Source organism: Arachis hypogaea, chromosome 15, assembly GCF_003086295.3.
Source record: "Arachis hypogaea cultivar Tifrunner chromosome 15, arahy.Tifrunner.gnm2.J5K5, whole genome shotgun sequence".
Lineage (NCBI taxonomy): Eukaryota > Viridiplantae > Streptophyta > Magnoliopsida > Fabales > Fabaceae > Arachis > Arachis hypogaea.
The window spans coordinates 91584595-91605497 of record NC_092050.1 but is presented as its reverse complement, the minus strand read 5'-3'; the positions used below and the strand labels follow the sequence as shown (position 1 = coordinate 91605497).

Here is a 20903-nt window from a genome sequence, read left to right as displayed (position 1 = left end):
AATAATCCTCTCACCAAAAAAGCATTGAATGGAAAAGTGTCCATTTCGGTTACATAGTCTACAAAATCTTAGAGTTGCTGTTTTGTTAAAGCTAGTTGAGGTTTGAAACCTTGTATCATTAGAAGATGAGGCAATGTTTTCAAAATAAGGTTTCTAGTGCACGAAATTGTGATTATCAATGGCGCCAACAACTTAGTACGCACAATTGTAATCTCAACTCTTTATCACAACTTCGCACAACTAACCAGCAAGTGCACTGGGTCGTCCAAGTAATAAACCTTACATGAGTAAGGGTCGATCCCACGGAGATTGTCGGCCTGAAGCAAGCTATGGTCACCTTGTAAATCTCAGTAAGGCGAATTCAAATGGTTATGGTGAATTGATAATAAAAACATAAATAAAATATAAACTGGGATAGAGATACTTATGTAATTTATTGGTGAGAATTTCAGATAAGCATATAGAGATGCTTTCGTTCCTCCTGAACCTCTGCTTTCCTGCTGTCTTCATCCAATCATTCCTACTCCTTTCCATGGCAAGCTTTATGTAGGGAATCACCGTTGTCAATGGATACATCCCATCCTCTCTGTGAAAATGGTCCAATGCGCTGTCACTGCATGGCTAATCATCTGTCGGTTCTCGATCATACTGGAATAGGATTTACTATTCTTTTGTGTCTGTCACTACGCCCAGCACTCGCGAGTTTGAAGCTCGTCACAGCCATCCCTTCCCAGATCCTACTCGGAATACCACAGACAAGGTTTAGACTTTCCGTATCTCAGGAATGGCCGTCCACGGGTTCTAACTTATACTACGAAGATTCTAATATCTCAGACTCGATCCTCTGTATTAGATATCTAAGAGATATTCATTCTAGCTTGTTTGCATGTAGAACGGAAGTGTTTGTCAGGCACGCGTTCATAAGTGAGAATGATGATGAGCGTCACATAATCATCACATTCATCATGTTCTTGGGTGCGAATGGATATCTTAGAATAGGAATAAGCTTGAATTGAATAGAAAAACAATAGTACTTTGCATTAATTCATGAGGAACAGCAGAGCTCCACACCTTAATCTATGGTGTGTAGAAACCCTACCGTTGAAAATACATAAGTGATGAAGGTCTAGGCATGACCAAATGGCCAGCCCCCATAAAATTCTAAGATAGCATAAAACATATCAAAGATCTGATCCGAAGATGTAAATACAAAAGTAAAAATTCCTATTTATACTAAACTAGTTACTAGGGTTTACAGAAATGAGTAAATGATGCAGAAATCCACTTCTGGGGCCCACTTGGTGTGTGCTTGGGCTGAGAATTGAGCTTTACACGTGTAGAGGCTTCTCTTGGAGTTGAACGCTAGTTTGTAACCTGTTTCTGGCGTTTAACTCCACTTTGCAACCTGTTTCTGGCGTTTAACTCCAGAATGCAGCATGGAACTGGCGTTGAACGCCTGTTTGCGTCATCTAAACTCGGGAAAAGTATGAACTATTATATATTGATGGAAAGCCCTGGATGTCTAATTTCCAACGCAATTGAGAGCGCTCCATTTGGAGTTTTGTAGCTCAATAAAATCCACTTTGAGTACAGGGAGGTCAGAATCCAACAGCATCTGCAGTCCTTCTTCAACCTCTGAATCTGTTTTTTTGCTCAAGTCCTTCAATTTCAGCCTGAAAATACCTGAAATCACAGAAAAACACACAAACTCGTAGTAAAGTCCAGAAATGTGAATTTTAATTAAAAACTAATAAAAATATACTAAAAATAATTAAATTATACTGAAAACTGTGTAAAAATAATGCCAAAAAGCGTATAAATTATCCGCTCATCATAACACCAAACTTAAATTGTTGCTTGTCCCCAAGCAACTGAAAATCAAATAGGATAAAAAGAAGAGAATATACTATAAATTCCAAAATATCAATGAAACTTAGCTCCAATCAGATGAGCGGGACTTGTAGCTTTTTGCCTCTTGAATAGTTTTGGCATCTCACTTCATCCATTGAAGTTCAGAATGATTGGCATCTATAGGAACTCAGAGTTCAGATAGTGTTACTGATTCTCCTAGTTCAGTATGTTGATTCTTGAACACGGCTACTTTATGAGTCTTGGCCGTGGCCCTAAGCACTTTGTTTTCCAGTATTACCACCGGATACATAAATGCCACAAACACATAATTGGGTGAACCTTTTTAGATTGTGACTCAGCTTTGCTAAAGTCCCCAATTAGAGGTGTCCAGGGTTCTTAAGCACACTCTTTTTTTTTTTTTTCTTTGGACCTTGACTTTAACCGCTCAGTCTCAAGTTTTCACTTGACACCTTCATGCCACAAGCACATGGTTAGGGACAGCTTTCTTTAGCCGCTTAGGCCAGGAGTTTATTCCTTTAGGCCCTCCTATCCACTGATGCTCAAAGCCTTGGATCCTTTTTATTTTACCCTTGCCTTTTGGTTTTAAGGGCTATTAGCTTTTTGCTCTTGCCTTTTGGTTTTAAGAGCTTTTGGCTTTTTCTGCTTGCTTTTCTTTTTCTTTCTATTTTTTTTGCCATTTTCTTTTTTTTTCGCAAGCTTTTGTATTCACTGCTTTTTCTTGCTTCAAGAATCATTTTTATGATTTTTCAGATCATCAAATAACATTTCTCCTTTTTTCTTATTCTTGAAGAGCCAACATATTTAACATTCATAAACAACAATTTCAAAAGACATGCACTGTTCAAGCATTCATTCAGAAAACAAAAAGTATTGTCACCACATCAAAAAAAATAATTAAACTAGTTTCAAGGATGAATTCGAAACCATGTACTTCTTGTTCTTTTGTAATTAAAACATTTTTCATTTAAGAGAGGTGATGGATTCATAGGACATTCATAACTTTTAGGCATAGACACTTAAATACTAATGATCATGTAATAAGACAAAAACATAAATAAACATAGAGCTCAAAATCGAAAAACAGGAAAATAAATAAACAAGGAGATTAAGGAATGAGTCCACCTTAGTGAGGGTGGCGTCTTCCTCTTCTTGAAGAACCAATGGTGCTCTTAAGCTCCTCTATGTCTCTTCCTTGCCTTTGTTGTTCCTCCCTCATAGCTCTTTGATCTTCTATAATTTCATGGAGGATGATGGAGTACTCTTGGTGCTCCACCCTTAGTTGTCCCATGTTGGAACTTAATTCTCCTAGGGAGGTATTGATTTGCTCCCAATAGTTTTGTGGAGGGAAGTGCATCCCTTGAGGCATCTCAGGATTTCATGGTGAGGAATCTCCTCATGCTCATGTTGAGATCCATGATCTCTTGTTTACTCCATTCTTTTCTTAGTGATGGGCTTATCCTCTTCAATGAGGATGTCTCCCTCTATGTCAATTCCAGCCGAATTACAGAGGTGGCAAATGAGGTGAGGAAAGGCTAACCTTGCCAAAGTAGAGGACTTGTCAGCCACCTTGTAGAGTTCTTGAGGTATAATCTCATGAACTTCCACTTCCTCCCCAATCATGATACTATGGATCATGATGGCCCGGTCTATAGTAACTTCAGACCGGTTGCTAGTAGGAATGATTGAGCGTTGAATAAACTCCAACCATCCTCTAGCTACTGGTTTGAGGTCAAGCCTTCTCAATTGAACTGGCTTACCTCTTGAGTCAATTCTCCATTGAGCTCCTTCCACACATATGTCCATAAGGACTTGGTCCAACCTTTGATCAAAGTTGACCCTTCTAGTGTAGGGGCATGCGTTCTCTTCCATCATTGGCAAGTTGAACGCCAGCCTTACATTTTCCGGACTGAAATCTAAGTATTTTCCTCGAACCATGGTGAGCCAATGCTTTGAATTCGGGTTCACACTTTGATCATGGTTTCTGGTGATCCATGCGTTTGCATAGAACTCTTGAACCATTAGGATCTCAACTTGTTGAATAGGGTTGGTGAGAACTTCCCAACCTCTTCTTTGGATCTCAAGTCGGATCTCCGGATACTCATTCTTTTTGAGTTTGAAAGGGACCTCAGGGATCACTTTCTTCTTGGCCACAACTTCATAGAAGTGGTCTTGATGGACTTTTGAGATGAATCTCTCCATCTCCCATGACTCAGAGGTGGAAGCAATTACCTTGCCTTTCCTCTTTCTAGAGGTTTCTCTGGCCTTAGGTGCCATAAATGGTTATGGAAAAATAAAAAACAATGCTTTTACCACACCAAACTTAAAATGTTTGCTCGTCCCCGAAAAAAAGAAGAATGAAGGAAAGAGGAGAAGAAGAGAAATGGAGGAGAGAGAGAGAGAGGTGTTTTTGGCCAAGGGGTGAAGTTAGGGTTGTGTTGGGTGAAAATGAAGAATGAATGAGGGGTTTATATAGGAGTGGGGGGAGGGTGAAGTTTTGGCCATTAGGGTTGGTTTTGGGAGGGAAATTATTTTGAATTTGAAGGTAGGTGGGGTTTTTGGGGAAGAGAGGATGGATGTGAGTGGTGAAGAGGTGATGGGGAAGATGATTGAGTTGATTGGTGAGGGGTATTTGGGGAAGAGTGTTATGAAAAGTTATGAAGAGGAGAGAAGAAAGGTAGGTGGGGTTCCTGTGGGGTCAACAGATCCTGTGGTGATCCTGTGGGATCCACAGATCCTGAGGTGTCAAGGATTTTCTATCCCTGCACCTTTTAGACGTGTAAAACGCCCTATACATGCAATCCTGGCGTTTAACGCCAGACTGCTGCCTGTTTCTGGCGTTAAATGCCTAATTGTTGCTTATTTCTGGCGTTTAACGCCAGGTAGATGCTTGTTTCTGGCGTTAAACACCAGCTTGGTGCCTGTTTCTGGCGTTAAACGCCAGACAGATGCTTGTTTCTGGCGTTTAAATGCCAGATTGCTCTCCTCCAGGGTGTGCTATTTTTCATCCTATTTTTCATTCTGTTTTTGATTTTTCAGTAGTTTTTGTGACTTCACATGATCATCAACCTAGAGAAAACATAAAATAACAATAGAAAATAAATAAATATAATTAAATAACATTGGGTTGCCTCCCAATAAGCGCTTCTTTAATGTCAATAGCTTGACAGTGAGCTCTCATGGAGCCTCATAGATATTCAGAGCATTGTTGGAGCCTCCCAACACCAAACTTAGAGTTTGAATGTGGGGGTTCAACACCAAACTTAGAGTTTGACTGTGGGGGCTTTGGTTGATTCTGCAGTAAGAGAAGCTCTTCATGCTTCCTCTCCATGGTTACAGAAGGAGATCCTTGAGTGTTGGTATGCAAAATTGTGATCATCAACAACGGCTCCAAAGGACTTGGAGCTCTTAAACGTGAATCACACTTTATCACAATTCCGCACAACTAACCAGCAAGTGCACTGGGTCGTCCAAGTAATACCTTACGTGAGTAAGGGTCGATCCCACGGAGACTGTCGGCTTGAAGCAAGCTATGGTCACCTTGTAAATCTCAGTCAGGCAAATTCAGATGGTGATGGAGAATTGATAATTAAAAGATAAATAAAACATAAAATAAAGATAGAGATACTTATGTAATTCTTTGGTTGGAATTTCAGATAAGCGTATGAAGATGCTTTGTTCCCCCTGAACCTCTGCTTTCCTATTGCCTTCTTCCAATTATTCATACTCCTTTCCATGGAAAGCTTTATGTTGGGCATCACCGTTGTCAATGGCTACTTCCCGTCCTCTCAGTGAAAACGTTCCAAATGCGTTGTCACCGCACAGCTAATCATCTGTCAGTTCTCGATCATGTTGGAATAGGATCCATCGATCCTTTTGCGTCTGTCACACGCCCAACAATCGCGAGTTTGAAGCTCGTCACAGTCATCCCTTCCCAGATCCTACTCAGAATACCACAGACAAGGTTTAGACGTTCCGGATCTCAGGAATGGCCGCCAATAATTCTAGCCTATACCACGAAGGTTCCAATCTTAGATTAGAAACCCAAGAGATACGCATTCAAGCCATTGCTAGTAGAACAGAGGTTGTTGTCAGGCACATGTTCATAGGTGAGAATGATGATGAGTGTCACGGATCATCACATTCATCAAGTTGAAGAACGAATGAATATCTTGGAGAAGAAATAGACTTGAGTTGAATAGAAAAACAATAGTACTTTGTATTAATTCATGAAGAACAGCAGAGCTCCACACCTTAATCTATGGTGTGTAGAAACTCCACCGTTGAAAATACAAAAGTGATAATGGTGTAAGCATGGCCGAATGGCCAGCCTCCAAGGTCTAAGGACTAAACGTCCAAAGCTGAAAATACAATAGTAAAAGGTCCTATTTATAGAGAACTAGTAGCCTAGGGTTTACAGAAATTAGTAATTAATGCAGAAACCTTCTTCCGGGCCCACTTGGTGTGTGTTTGGGCTGAGCATTGAAGCTTCTATATGTAGAAACTTTTCTTGGAGTTAAACGCCAGCTTTTGTGCTGGTTTGGGCGTTTAACTCCAGCTTTTGTGCCAGTTTTGGAGTTAAACGCCAGAATTCTTGAGTTGAATTGGAACGCCTGTTTGGGCCACCAAATCTCGGGCAAAGTATGGACTATTATATATTGCTGGAAAGCCCAGGATGTCTACCTTCCAACGCAATTGAGAGCGTGCCAATTGGGCTTCTGTAGCTCCAGAAAATCCACTTTGAGTGCAGGGAGGTCAGAATCCAACAGCATCTGCAGTCCTTTTTCAGCCTCTGAATCAGATTTTCGTTTAGGTCCCTCAATTTCGGCCAGAAAATACCTGAAATCACAGAAAAACACACAAACTCATAGTAAAGTCCGGAATTGTGATTTTTATTTAAAAACTAATAAAAATATAATAAAAACTAACTAAAATATACTAAAAATATACTAAAAACAATGCCAAAAAGCGTATAAATTATCCGCTCATCAAGTGTTAAACACAAGGTTGTCCTCATTCAGTTGAAGGATCAATTCTCCTCTGTCCACATCAATCACAGCTCTTGCTGTGGCTAGGAAGGGTCTTCCAAGGATGATGGATTCATCCTCATCCTTCCCAGTATCCAGGATTATGAAATCAGCAGGGATGTAAAGGCCTTCAGCCTTTACTAGCACGTCCTCTACTTGTCCATAAGCCTGTTTTCTTGAGTTGTCTGCCATCTCTAATGAGATTCTGGCAGCTTGTACCTCAAAGATTCCCAGTTTCTCCATTACAGAGAGTGCCATGAGGTTTATCCCTGACCCAAGGTCATATAGAGCCTTCTCAAAGGTTATGGTGCCTATGATACAAGGTATTAAGAACTTTCCAGGATCCTGTTTCTTCTGAGGCAATGTCAGTTGATCCAGATCACTCAGTTCATTGGTGAGCAAGGGAGGTTCATCTTCCCAAGGCTCATTACCAAATAATTTAGCATTCAGCTTCATGATTGCACCAATGTACTTGGCAACTTGCTCTTCAGTAGTGTCTTCATTCTCTTCAGAAGAAGAGTACTCATCAGAGCTCATGAAGGGCAGAAGGAGGTTCAATGGAATCTCTATGGTCTCTAGATGAGCCTCAGATTCCTTTAGGTCCTCATTGAGGAACTCCTTATTAATCACTGAGCGTCCCAGGAGGTCTTCCTCACTGGGATTCACGTCCTCTCCCTCCCTTGTAGGTTCGGCCATGATGGTTAAATCTATGGCCTTGCACTCTCTCTTTGGATTCTCTTCTGTATTGCTTGGGAGAGTACTAGGAGGGATTTCATTGACTCTTTTACTTAGCTGGCCCACTTGTGCCTCCAAATTTCTAATGGAGGACCTTGTTTCATTCATGAAACTCAAAGTGGTCTTAGATAGATCAGAGACTATATTTGCCAAGCTAGATGGATTCTGCTCAGAATTCTCTATCTGTTGCTGAGTGGATGATGGAAAAGGTTTACTATTGTTAAACCTGTTTCTTCCACCATTATTAAAGCCTTGTTGAGGCTTTTGTTGATCCTTCCATGAGGGGTTATAGGTGTTTCCATAAGGTTCACCTATGTAATTCACCTCTGCTATTGCAGGGTTCTCAGGATCATAAGCTTCTTCTTCAAAAGATGCCTCTTGAGTACTGTTGGATGCAGCTTGCATTCCATTCAGACTCTGAGAAATCATATTGACTTGCTGAGTCAATATTTTATTCTGAGCCAATATGGCATTCAGAGCATCAATTTCAAGAACTCCCTTCCTCATAGGCGTCCCATTACTCACAGGGTTCCTTTTAGAAGTGTACATGAACTGGTTATTTGCAACCATGTCAATGAGTTCTTGAGCTTTTGCAGGCGTTTTCTTTAGGTGAATGGATCCACCTGCAGAATGGTCCAATGACATCTTTGATAATTCAGACAGACCATCATAGAATATATCCAGGATGGTCCATTCTGAAAGCATGTCAGAAGGACACTTTTTGGTCAGTTCCTTGTATCTCTCCCAAGCTTCATAGAGGGATTCACCTTTCTTTTGTCTGAAGGTTTGAACATCCACTCTAAGCTTACTAAGCTTTTGAGGAGGAAAGAATTTGGCTAAGAAAGCCGTGACCAGCTTCTCCCAAGAGTTCAGGCTATCCTTAGGTTGAGAATCCAACCATATTCTAGCTCTGTCTCTTACAGCAAACGGGAAAAGCATAAGCTTGTAGACCTCGGGATCAACCCCATTGGTCTTAACAGTATCACAGATCTGCAAGAATTCAGTTAAAAACTAAAAAAGATCTTCGGATGGAAGTCCATGAAACTTGCAGTTCTGTTGCATCAGAGAAACTAATTGAGGTTTAAGCTCAAAATTGTTTGCTCCAATGGCAGGGATTGAGATGCTTCTTCCATGTAAATTGGAATTTGGTCCAGTAAAGTCACCAAGCATCTTCATTGCATTGTTATTATTTTTGGCCATGTTTCCTTCTTTTTCGAAATTTTCTGTCAGATTTTCTCCAGAGAGTTGTGCTTTGGTTTCCCTTAGCTTCCTCTTCAGAGTCCTTTCAGGTTTAGGATCAGCTTCAACAAGAATGTTCTTATCCTTGTTCTTGCTCACATGACAAAGAAGGGAATAACAAAGAAAATATGGAATCCTCTATGTCACAGTATAGAGATTCCTTATATGAGTATAAGAAGAGAAGAATGTAGGAAGGAGAAGAGAAAAACTCGAACACAGAGATGAAGATGGGGTTCGAATTTTGGATGGAAGAGAAGTGTTAGTAGATGAATAAATAAATAGAAGGAGATGAGAGAAAGGGAATTTCGAAAATTAATTAAAATAAAAATAAAATTTAAAGTTAAATTTCGAAAATAAAAATTGAAATCAAATTAAATTAAAATTAAAACAATTAAGTAATTAAAATGAAATTTTGAAAAAGGAGGAAGGTGATTTTCGAAAATTAGAGAGAGAATTAGTTAGGTAGTTTTGAAAAAGATAAGAATCAAACAAAAAGTAAAGTGGTTAATTGAAAAAGATTTGAAAATCAAATTTTTGAAAAGATAGGAAGTTAGAAAAGTAGTTAGAAAAGATTTTGAAATTGATTTTGAAAAATATGTGATTGAAACTTGTTTTGAAAAAGATTTGAAAAAGAAATTTAAAAAGATTTGATTTTGAAAACAAAGTTGATTACTTGACTAACAAGAAACTAAAAAGATATGATTCTAGAGTTTAAAGATTGAACCTTTCTTATTAGGCAAGTAAAAAACTTAAAAATTTTGAATCAATCACATTAATTGTTAGCATTAATGTCGAAAATATGAATTAGAAATAAGAAAAAGATTTTGAAAATCAATCATAAAGTTTTCGAAAATATGGAAGAAAAAAAATGAAAAAGATTTGATTTTTGAAAAAGATTTGAAAAAGATAGAATTTTTTTAAATTGAAAATTTGATTTGACTCATAAGAAACAACTAAATTTTAGAAAGTTTTGAAAAAGTCAACTCAAAATTTCGAAAATTTATGAGAAAATAAGGGAAAGATATTTTTTTTTTGAATTTTGAATTTTAACAAGGAAAGAGAAAAACATCAAAAAGACTCAATGCATGAAAAATTTGGATCAAAACAAAGGAGACATGCAAGAACACTTTGAATGCAAAGATGAACACCAAGAGCACTTTGAAGATATGATGAACATCAAGTATGTGTTTTTGAAAAAAATTTTAATAAAAGAAAACATGCAAGACACCAAACATAGAAATTTTTAATATTTAGACACTAAGAATTCAAGAATGCATATGAAAAACAAGAAAAGACACAAAACAAAAAATTTTAAAGATCAAACAAGAAGACTTATCAAGAACAACTTGAAGATCATGAAGAACAAGAAAGAAACTCAATGCATGTGTTTTCGAAACATTTTTAAGAAAAATAAAAGGATGCAATTGACACCAAACTTAAAAATTGATACAAGACTCAAACAAGAAACATAAAATTATTTTTGATTTTATGATTTTATTAATTTTTTTCTTGGATTTTTTTCGAAAATTATTTTGGGAAGAACAAAAAAGAAGAAATTTTTTTTTTGTATTTTTCGAAAATAAGAAATAAAAGCTTAAAATTAAAATATAATTACCTAATCTGAGTAACAAGATGAACCGTCAGTTGTCCAAACTCGAACAATCCCCGGCAACGGCGCCAAAAACTTGGTGCATGAAATTGTGATCATCAATGGCGCCAACAACTTTGTACGCACAATTGTAATCTCAACCCTTTATCACAACTTCGCACAACTAACTAGCAAGTGCACTGGGTCGTCCAAGTAATAAACCTTACGTGAGTAAGGGTCGATCCTACGGAGATTGTCGGCCTGAAGCAAGCTATGTTCACCTTGTAAATCTCAGTCAGGCGAATTCAAATGGTTATGGTGAATTGATAATAAAAACGTAAATAAAATATAAACTGGGATAGAGATACTTATGTAATTTATTGGTGAGAATTTCAGATAAGGGTATAGAGATGCTTTCGATCCTCCTGAACCTCTGCTTTCCTGCTGTCTTCATCCAATCATTCCTACTCCTTTCCATGGCAAGCTTTATGTAGGGCATCACCGTTGTCAATGGCTACATCCCATCCTCTCTGTGAAAATGGTCCAATGCGCTGTCACTGCATGGCTAATCATCTGTCGGTTCTCGATCATACTAGAATAGGATTTACTATTCTTTTGTGTCTGTCACTATGCCCAGCACTTGCGAGTTTGAAGCTCGTCACAGCCATCCCTTCCCAGATCCTACTCGGAATACCATAGACAAGGTTTAGACTTTTCAGATCTCAGGAATGGCCGTCCATGGGTTCTAACTTATACCACGAAGATTCTAATATCTCGGATTCGGTCCTCTGTATTAGATATCTAAGAGATATTCATTCTAGCTTATTTGCATGTAAAACGGAAGTGTTTGTCAGGCACGCGTTCATAAGTGAGAATGATGATGAGCGTCACATAATCATCACATTCATCATGTTCTTGGGTGCGAATGGATATCTTAGAATAGGAATAAGCTTGAATTGAATAGAAAAACAATAGTATTTGCATTAATTCATGAGGAACAGCAGAGTTCCACACCTTAATCTATGGTGTGTAGAAACCCTACCGTTGAAAATACATAAGTGATGAAGGTCCAGGCATGACTGACGTTAGGATTTTTTTTTGCCAGTAAAGAATTTCATAAAAACAGTCGCGTTGTAGATATAGTCTCTAAACCGACAGAAATCCCTTCGTACAAACATTTTGGTTGTCACAAGTAACAAACCCCTTTAAAATTGATAACCGAGTATTTAAACCTCGGGTCGTCTTCTCAAGGAATTGCAGGGAGGTATGTTCTTATTATTGGTTATGAGTTTGTAAATTGGGGTTTTGGAAGTAAGGTGGGAATATGTTATATGACAAGTAAAATAAAATAATAATAATAAAATAAACTCTTGGCAAGGTATTAGAACTGGAGGTCCTATCCTTATCAATTGTGATGAAATTTGGATTTTTTATCTCACTTTGTTAACCTCTAACTATGAAGGTAGATCAAGTGGATTAATTAGCTTAATCCTCAGGTCCTAGTCAATTCCTATGGAAAGACTAGAGTTATTGGAGCAACTCCCAATTTCAATCACTACTTTATTGACAGCTCAAGCGTTACCAATTACTTAACCAAAGCCAAAAGGAAGAAAATATCTAAATTAAAAAGCATCAATATAAATACAGCAAAGCAAAATTAAATCTGAAAATACCTCAAATTGCATTAACAAAGGAAATTAAATCTGGCATAGATGTTCATAAATTGAATTGAGAAAATAAATAATAATAAAGAACCTGGGATTGAGAGCCACTCCTAAAACTAGGAGAAACCCTAAATCCTAATCCTAAGAGAGAGGAGAGAACCTCTCTCTCTAAAAACTACATCTACTCATAAAATTGTGAATTGTGAAAACCTTCCCATGAATGGATGCATTCCCCCACTTTATAGCCTCTAATCTGTGTTTTCTGGGCCTAGAACTGGGTCGAAAATAGCCCAGAAATCGCTGGAGAAAAATTCAAACACGTTGATTTTCGTCACTGCGACGCGGCAGCATGGAGCACGCGGTCGCGTCGTCTAGCGTCAGGGCAACTATGGCATATTATATATCAAATTAAATCCCCGGACGTTAGCTTTCCAACGCAACCGAAACCGCGTCGTTTGGACCTCTGTAGCTAAAGTTATAGCTATTTGAGTGCGAAGAGGTCAGGCTGGACAGCTTAGCAATTTCTCCAACTTCTTGTATTCCTTCCACTTTTGCATGCTTCCTTTCCATCCTCTGAGCCATTCCTGCCCTGTAATCTCTGAAAATACTTAACACACATATCAAGGCATCTAATGGTAATAAGAGAGGATTAATATTAGCAAAGATACGTCCAAAGAAACATGTTTTCAATTAAAGCACATAATTAGGAAGGCAAATGTAAAACCATGCAAATAGTATGAATAAGTGGGTAAAGAGTAGATAAAAACCACTCAATTGAGCACAAGATAAACCATAAAATAGTGGTTTATCAACCTCCCCACACTTAAACATTAGCATGTCCTCATGCTAAGCTAAAGAGAAGTTAAAAAGATGAAGAGGAATGGTAGAATGTATGAAATGCAACCTATCTATATGAATGCAACTACATGCAAAATGTTTCTACCTACTTGGTTAAAAATAAATAAATTCTCCAAGACAAATATAAATCAGATTCCACTAATTCAAATCATACAAAATAAGGTACAAGTAAACTTGTAAGAAGATAGCTCATGAAAGCAGGGAACATAGAATTTAGCACTGAACCCTTACTGGTAGTGTATATCACTCTAACTCTCAAGTGTATAGGGTCAATCACTCTATTCTTCCCTAGTCATGCTTTCTAAACCTTGTTCTTCATCTAACCAATCAACAAATACTTAGTATACTAATGCAAACATCATGAGGTCTTTTCAAGGTTGTAATGGGGCTGAGGTAAAGGTAAGGATATATGTATGGCCAAGTGAGCTATAATATGAATCTTTAATTAACCTAAGTGATGAGCGGATAATTTATACGCTTTTTGACATTGTTTTTAGTATGTTTTTAGTAGGATCTAGTTACTTTTAGGGATGTTTTTAATAGATTTTGTGTTAAATTCACATTTCTGGACTTTACTATGAGTTTGTGTGTTTTTCTGTGATTTCAGGTATTTTCTGGCTGAAATTGAGGGACTTGAGCAAAAATCAGATTCAGAGGTTGAAAAAGGACTGCTGATGCTGTTGGATTCTGACCTCCCTGCACTCAAAGTAGATTTTCTGGAGCTACAGAACTCGAAATGGCGCACTTTCAATTGCGTTGGAAAGTAGACATCCAGGACTTTCCAGCAATATATAATAGTCCATACTTTGGCCAAGAATTGACGACGTAAACTGGCGTTCAACGCCAGCCTTCTGCCCAAATCTGGCGTCCAGCGCCAGAAAAGGATCCAAAACCAGAGTTGAACGCCCAAACTGGCACAGAAACTGGCGTTCAACTCCACAAATGCCCTCTGCTCGTGTAACACTCAAGCCCAAGCCCAAGCACACACCAAGTGGGTCCCAGAAGTGGATTTGTACATCAATTACTTACTCATGTAAACCCTAGTAGCTAGTTTATTATAAATAGGACCTTTTACTATTGTATGAGGTATCTTTTGATCATCTTAGGATCTTAGGATCATCTTTGGACGCCTGGTTCTTAGATCAGAGGGGCTGGCCATCTCGGCCATGCCTGGACCTTCACTTATATATTTTCATACGGTAGAGTTTCTACACTCCATAGATTAAGGTGTGGAGCTCTGCTGTTCCTCAATGATTAATGCAAAGTACTACTGTTTTCTATTCAATTCTTCTTATTTCGCTTCTAAGATATCCATTCGCACCCAAGAACGTAATGAAGGTGATGATTATGTGTGACGCTCATCATCCTTCTCCCTTATGAACGCGTGCCTGACAAACACTTCTGTTCTACATGAATTAAGCTAGAATGAATATCTCTTAGATCTCCTAACCAGAATCTTCGTGGCGTACGCTAGAATGATGGCGGCATTCAAGAGAATCCGGAAGGTCTAAACCTTGTCTGTGGTATTCTGAGTAGGATTCAATGATTGAATGACTGTGACGAGCTTCAAACTCGCAATTGTTGGGCATTAGTGACAGACGCAAAAGGAGGGTGAATCCTATTCCAGCATGATCGAGAACCGACAGATGAATAGCCGTGCCGTGACAGGGTGCGTGAGCATATGATTCACTGAGAGGAGGGGATGTAGCCACTGACAACGGTGATGCCCTTGCATACAGCCAGCCATGGAAAGGAGTAAGACTGATTGGATGAAGATAGCAGGAAAGCAGAGGTTCAGAGGAACGAAAAGCATCTCCATTCGCTTATCTGAAATCCTTGCCAATGAATCTACATAAGTATCTCTATCCCTTTTATTGTTTATTTGAATCTAATAAAATATCATGTTTAAATCCGCCTGACTGAGATTTACAAGGTGACCATAGCTTGCTTCATACCAACAATCTCCGTGGGATTCGACCCTTACTCACGTAAGGTATTACTTGGACGACCCAGTGCACTTGCTGGTTAGTTGAACGGAGTTGTGTCCACACATAGGTGCCATAATAATGATTCCATACAACAACAAAGAATACTACATTGATGTGAACACAATTTCGTGCACCAAGTTTTTGGCGCCGTTGCCGGGGATTGTTTGAGTTTGGACAACTGACGGTTCATCTTGTTGCTCAGATTAGGTAATTTTCTTTTTATTTTCTTTTCAAAAATTTTTCAAAAATATTTTCAAAATTTTCTCATCTGTTTTCGAAAAAAAAAATAAATAAAAATGTTTTCAAAAATAAATTATTCTATGGCTTCAGAATTTTTAAGAATGAATTCTAGTGTTTCATGAAGCATGTTGGAGCCTGGCTGGCTGTAAAGCCATGTCTCAATCCTTATACTCAAGAGAAGAGCTTCTTTGTCTTTCTTAGCCAATTGGCTGTTGAATGCAAGGAATGTCAGGCGTGTCATGTCTGAGTTACATACTAAAGCTTGGCTGGCTATTAAGCCATGCCTGACCCTTTGATTGGAGTTTTAGAGCATAAGATTCCTGGAATTCATATTAAAAATTTTGAATCCTTCTTTTTCTTTTTTCTAAATAATTTTCGAAAAATATAAGTTAAAAATCCAAAAAAATCATAAAATCATAAAAATAAAAAAATTATTTCATGTTTCTTGTTTAAATCTTGAGTCACATTATAAGTTTGGTGTCACTTGCATATGCATCTTGCATTTTTTCGAAAATATCATGCATTCATAATGTTCTTCATGATCTTCAAGTTGTTCTTGGTAAGTCTTCTTGTTTGATCTTGATGATTTTTTGTTTTGTGTCTTTTCATGTTTATCATATGCATTCTTGAATTCTTAGTGCGTAAGCATTAAGGAATTCTAAGTTTGGTGTCTTGCATGTTTTCTTTGCATTAAAAATTTTTCAAAAATATGTTTTTGATGTTCATCATGTTCTTCATAGTGTTCTTGGTGTTCATCTTGACATTCATAGCATTCATGCATGCATTCATTGTTTTGATCTAAAAATTTCATGCATTGCATCCTTTTAGTGTTTTTCTCTTGCATCATAAAAATTCAAAAATAATAAAAAAAATATCTTTCCCTTTTTCTCTCATCAAATTCGAAAATTGAGTTGACTTTTTCAAAAATTTTTAAAAATCAAATTGTTTCTCATGAGTCAAATCAAATTTTCAATTTGAAAATCTTATCTTTTTCAAAATCTTTTTCAAAAATCAAATCTTTTTCAAAATTATTAGTTATTTTCGAAAATTTCAAAAATATTTTTCAAAAATCTTTTTCTTATTTTTTATCACAAATTTTCGAAAATAACATAATCAATTAATGTTTTGATTCAAAAATTTGAAGTTTGTTACTTGCTTGTTAAGAAAGATTCAAACTTTGAGTTCTAGAATCATATCTTGTGATTTCTTATGAATCAAGTCATTAATTGTGATTTTAAAAATCAAATCTTTTTCAAAACTAATTTTATCATATCTTTTCAAAAATATCTTCTTATCTTATCTTTTTCAAAAATATCTTTTCAAATTATCTTTTCTAACTTCCTAACTTCTTATCTTTTCAAAATTTGTTTCAACTAACTAACTAACTTTTTGTTTGTTTCTTAACTTTTTCAAAACCACCTAACTAACTCTCTCTCTCTCTAATTTTCGAAAATATCTTCCCCTTTTTCAAAAATTTCTTTTTAATTAACTAATTATTTTTATTTTTTATTTTTAATTTAAAAAAATTTCGAAAAAAAAAAAATACTAACAACTTTCAAAAACCAATTTTCAAAAATCACTAGCTCCTTTTCAAAAATATTTTTCGAAAATTCCCCCCCCCCCCTCTCTCTCATCCTATTCTATTTATTCATTCATTAACTAACATTACTTCCTCACATCATCACCAAATTCGAACCCCCTACTCTATCTGTGTTCGAATTTCTTCTTCTTTTCTTCTACTAACAATAAGGATCCTCTTTACTGTGACATAGAGGATTCCTCTTCTTTTCTTTTGTTCTCCTCTTTCTTATGAGCAGGGACAGAGAAAAAGGCATTCTTGTTGAAGCTGATCCAGAACCTGAAAGGACTCTGAAGAGAAAATTAAGAGAAGCTAAATTACAACAATCCAGAGACAACTTGATTGAAAATTTCGAACAAGTAAAGGAGATGGCAGCCGAACCCAACAACAATGCAAGGAGAATGCTTGGTGACTTTACTGCACCTAATTCCAATTTACATGGAAGAAGCATCTCCATTCCTGCCATTGGAGCAAACAATTTTGAGCTTAAACCTCAATTAGTTTCTCTAATGCAGCAGAACTGCAAGTTTCATGGACTTCCATCTGAAGATCCTTTTCAGTTCTTAACTGAATTCTTGCAGATATGTGATACTGTTAAGACTAATGGAATAGATCCTGAAGTCTACAGGCTCATGCTTTTCCCTTTTGCTGTAAGAGACAGAGCTAGATTATGGTTGGATTCTCAACCTAAAGACAGCCTGAACTCTTGGGATAAGCTGGTCACGGCTTTCTTAGCCAAGTACTTTCCTCCTCAAAAGCTGAGCAAGCTTAGAGCTGATGTTCAAACCTTCAGACGGAAAGAAGGTGAATCCCTCTATGAAGCTTGGGAAAGATACAAACAGTTGACCAAAAAGTGTCCTTCTGACATGCTTTCAGAATGGACCATCCTGGATATATTCTATGATGGTTTATCTGAGCTATCAAAGATGTCACTGGACACTTCTGCAGGTGGATCCATTCACCTAAAGAAAACGCCTGCAGAAGCTCAAGAACTCATTGACATGGTTGCTAATAACCAGTTCATGTACACTTCTGAAAGGAATCCTGTGAGTAATGGGACGCCTATGAAGAAGGGAGTTCTTGAAGTTGATACTCTGAATGCCATATTGGCTCAGAATAAAATATTGACTCAGCAAGTCAATATGATTTCTCAGAGTCTGCATGGAATGCAAGCTGCATCCAACAGTACTCAAGAGGCATCTTCTGAAGAAGAAGCCTATGATCCTGAGAACCCTGCAATAGCAGACGTAAACTATTTAGGTGAACCTTATGGAAACACCTATAACTCAACATGGAGAAATCATCCAAATTTCTCATGGAAGGATCAAAAGCCCCAACAAGGCTTTAATAATGGTGGAAGAAACAGGTTTAGCAATAGCAAGCCTTTTCCATCATCAACTCAGTAACAGACAGAGAACTCTGAACAAAATGCTTCTAATTTAGCAAATCTAGTCTCTGATCTATCTAAGGCCACTATAAGTTTCATGAATGAAACAAGGTCTTCCATTAGAAATCTGGAAGCACAAGTGGGCCAGCTAAGTAAAAGGATCACTGAAATCCCTCCTAGTACTCTCCCAAGCAATACAGAAGAGAACCCAAAAGGAGAGTGCAAGGCCATTGACATAAGTGCCCCGGCCGAACCTGTGAGGAGAGGAGAGGACGTGAATCCCAAGGAGGAAGACCTCCTGGGACGTCCAATGACCGATAAGGAGCTTCCCTCTGAGGAACCAAAGGACTCTGAGGCTCATCTAGAGACCATAGAGATCCATTGAACCTCCTTATGCCCTTCATGAGCTCTGATGAGTATTCCTCTTCTGAAGAGAATGAGGATGTCACTGAAGAGCAAACTGCCAAGTTTCTTGGTGCAATCATGAAGCTGAATGCCAAATTATTTGGCATTGATGCTTGGGAAGTTGAACCTCCCTTGTTTATCAATGAACTAAGTGATCTGGATCAACTGACATTGCCTCAGAAGAGACAGGATCCTGGAAAGTTCATAATACCCTGCACCATAGGCACCATGATCTTTAAGGCTTTGTGTGACCTTGGTTCAGGAATAAACCTCATGCCCCTCTCTGTAATAGAGAAACTGGGAATCTATGGGGTGCAAGCTGCTAAAATCTCACTAGAGATGGCAGACAGCTCAAAAAGACAGGCTTATGGACAAGTAGAAGATGTATTAGTAAAGGTTGAGGGCCTTTACATACCTACTGATTTCATAGTCCTGGATACTGGAAAGGAAGAGGATGAATTCATCATCCTGGGAAGACCTTTCCTGGCCACAGCAAGAGCTGTGATTGATGTTGACAGAGGTGAAATATTCCTTCAATGGAATGAGAACTCCCTTGTATTCAAAACTCAAGGATCCCCCTCTGCAACCATTGAGAGGAAGCAGGAAAAGCTTCTCTCCCAGCAGAGTCAACCAGAGCCCCCACAGTCAAACTCTAAGTTTGGTGTTGGGAGGCCACAACCAAACTCTAAGTTTGGTGTTGAACTCCCATATCCAAACTCTAAGTTTGGTGTTGGAAAGTCTCAACAAAGCTCTGCACATCTGTGAGGCTCCATGAGAGCCCACTGTCAAGCTATTGACATTAAAGAAGCGCTTGTTGGGAGGCAACCCAATGTTTATCTAATTCTTATTTTTATTGTTTTTCATGTTTTATTAGGTTAATGATCATGTGGAGTCACAAAATAAATATAAAAATTGGAAACGGAATCAAAAACAGCAGAAGAAAAATCACACCCTGGAGGAGCATCTGTCTGGCGTTCAAACGCCAGAACAGAGCATAGTTCTGGCGCTGAACGCCCAGAATGGGAGCTTCCTGGTGCTGAACGCCCAGAACAAGCATGGTTCTGGCGTTCAACGCCAGAAATGGCAGCAAAGGGGCGTTGAACGCCTAAATAGGCACCAACCTGGCGCTGAACGCCCAGAGTTGTGTGCAAGGGCATTTTACATGCCTAAATTGGCGCAGGGATGTAAATGCCTTGACACCTCAGGATCTGTGGACCCCACAGGATCCCCACCTACCTTCACTCACTCTCTTCTCAATCATCCTCTATTCCCAATAAACACTCATCCCTTCTGTCTTCCATTTACCACTCACACCCATACACCCACTTACCTTCAAAAATTCAACATCTCTTACCCACCCAATCCCACCCATATGGCCGAATACACACTCCCATCCATCTCCTCCATATCTTCTTCATTCTTTCTTCTTTTGCTCGAGGGCGAGCAACATTCTAAGTTTGGTGTGGTAAAAGCATAGCTTTTTTGTTTTTTCCATAACCATTGATGGCACCTAAGACCAGAGAAACCTCTAGAAAGAAGAAAGGGAAGACAAAAGCTTCCATCAAGGTTCTATAGCTTAATGGTAGAACATTTGACTGCAAATCAAGAGATCCCTGAGATACCTCAGGGGATACATTTTCTTCCACACAATTATTGGAAGCAACTAAGGGTGGAACATCAAGAGCACTCCATCATCCTTCATGAAATTAGAGAAGATCTAAAAGCAATGAAGGAGGAGCAGCAAAGACAAGGAAGAGACATAGAAGAGCTCAAGGACATCACTAAGGTGGACTCATTCCTTGTTCTTACTTTCTCTACTTTTCGTTTTCTATGTTATGTGCCTATCTATGTTTGTGTCTTCATTACATGATCATTAGTAGTAGTAACTATGTCTTAAAGTTATAAATGTCCTATGAATCCATCACCTCTCTAAAATAAAAAATGTTTTAATTCAAAAGAACAAGAAGTACATGAGTTTCGAATTTATCCTTGAACTTAGCTTAATTATATTGATGTGGTGACAATGCTTCTTGTTTTCTGAATGTATGCTTGAACAGTGCATATGTCTTTTGAAGTTGTTGTTTAAGAATGTTAAATATGTTGGCTCTTGAAAGAATGATGACTAGGAGACATGTTATTCGATAATCTGAAAAATTATAAAAATGATTCTTGAAGCAAGAAAAAGCAGCAAAGAACAAAGCTTGCAGAAAAAAAAAAGAAAAAAAAAAGAAAAAAAAAATAGGCGAAAAAAAAATAGAAAGAAAAAGAAAAAGCAAGCAGAAAAAGCCAATAACCCTTAAAACCAAATGGCAAGGGCAAATAAA

The 20903-nt window shown here is 37.9% G+C and overlaps 2 non-coding genes across 2 annotated transcripts; one reads left to right on the top strand and one right to left on the bottom strand.

Moving 5' to 3' along the window:
• The first annotated feature begins 8330 nt into the window (after positions 1 to 8330).
• On the top strand, positions 8331 to 8438 carry LOC112753847 (small nucleolar RNA R71). Its single transcript, XR_003178211.1, has one exon. It is a non-coding gene; the product is annotated as a small nucleolar RNA R71 (small nucleolar RNA).
• A 9113-nt stretch (positions 8439 to 17551) lies between these two features.
• Positions 17552 to 17659, bottom strand: LOC112753381 (small nucleolar RNA R71). The gene has a single exon (XR_003177770.1). It is a non-coding gene; the product is annotated as a small nucleolar RNA R71 (small nucleolar RNA).
• Positions 17660 to 20903: the final 3244 nt, after the last annotated feature.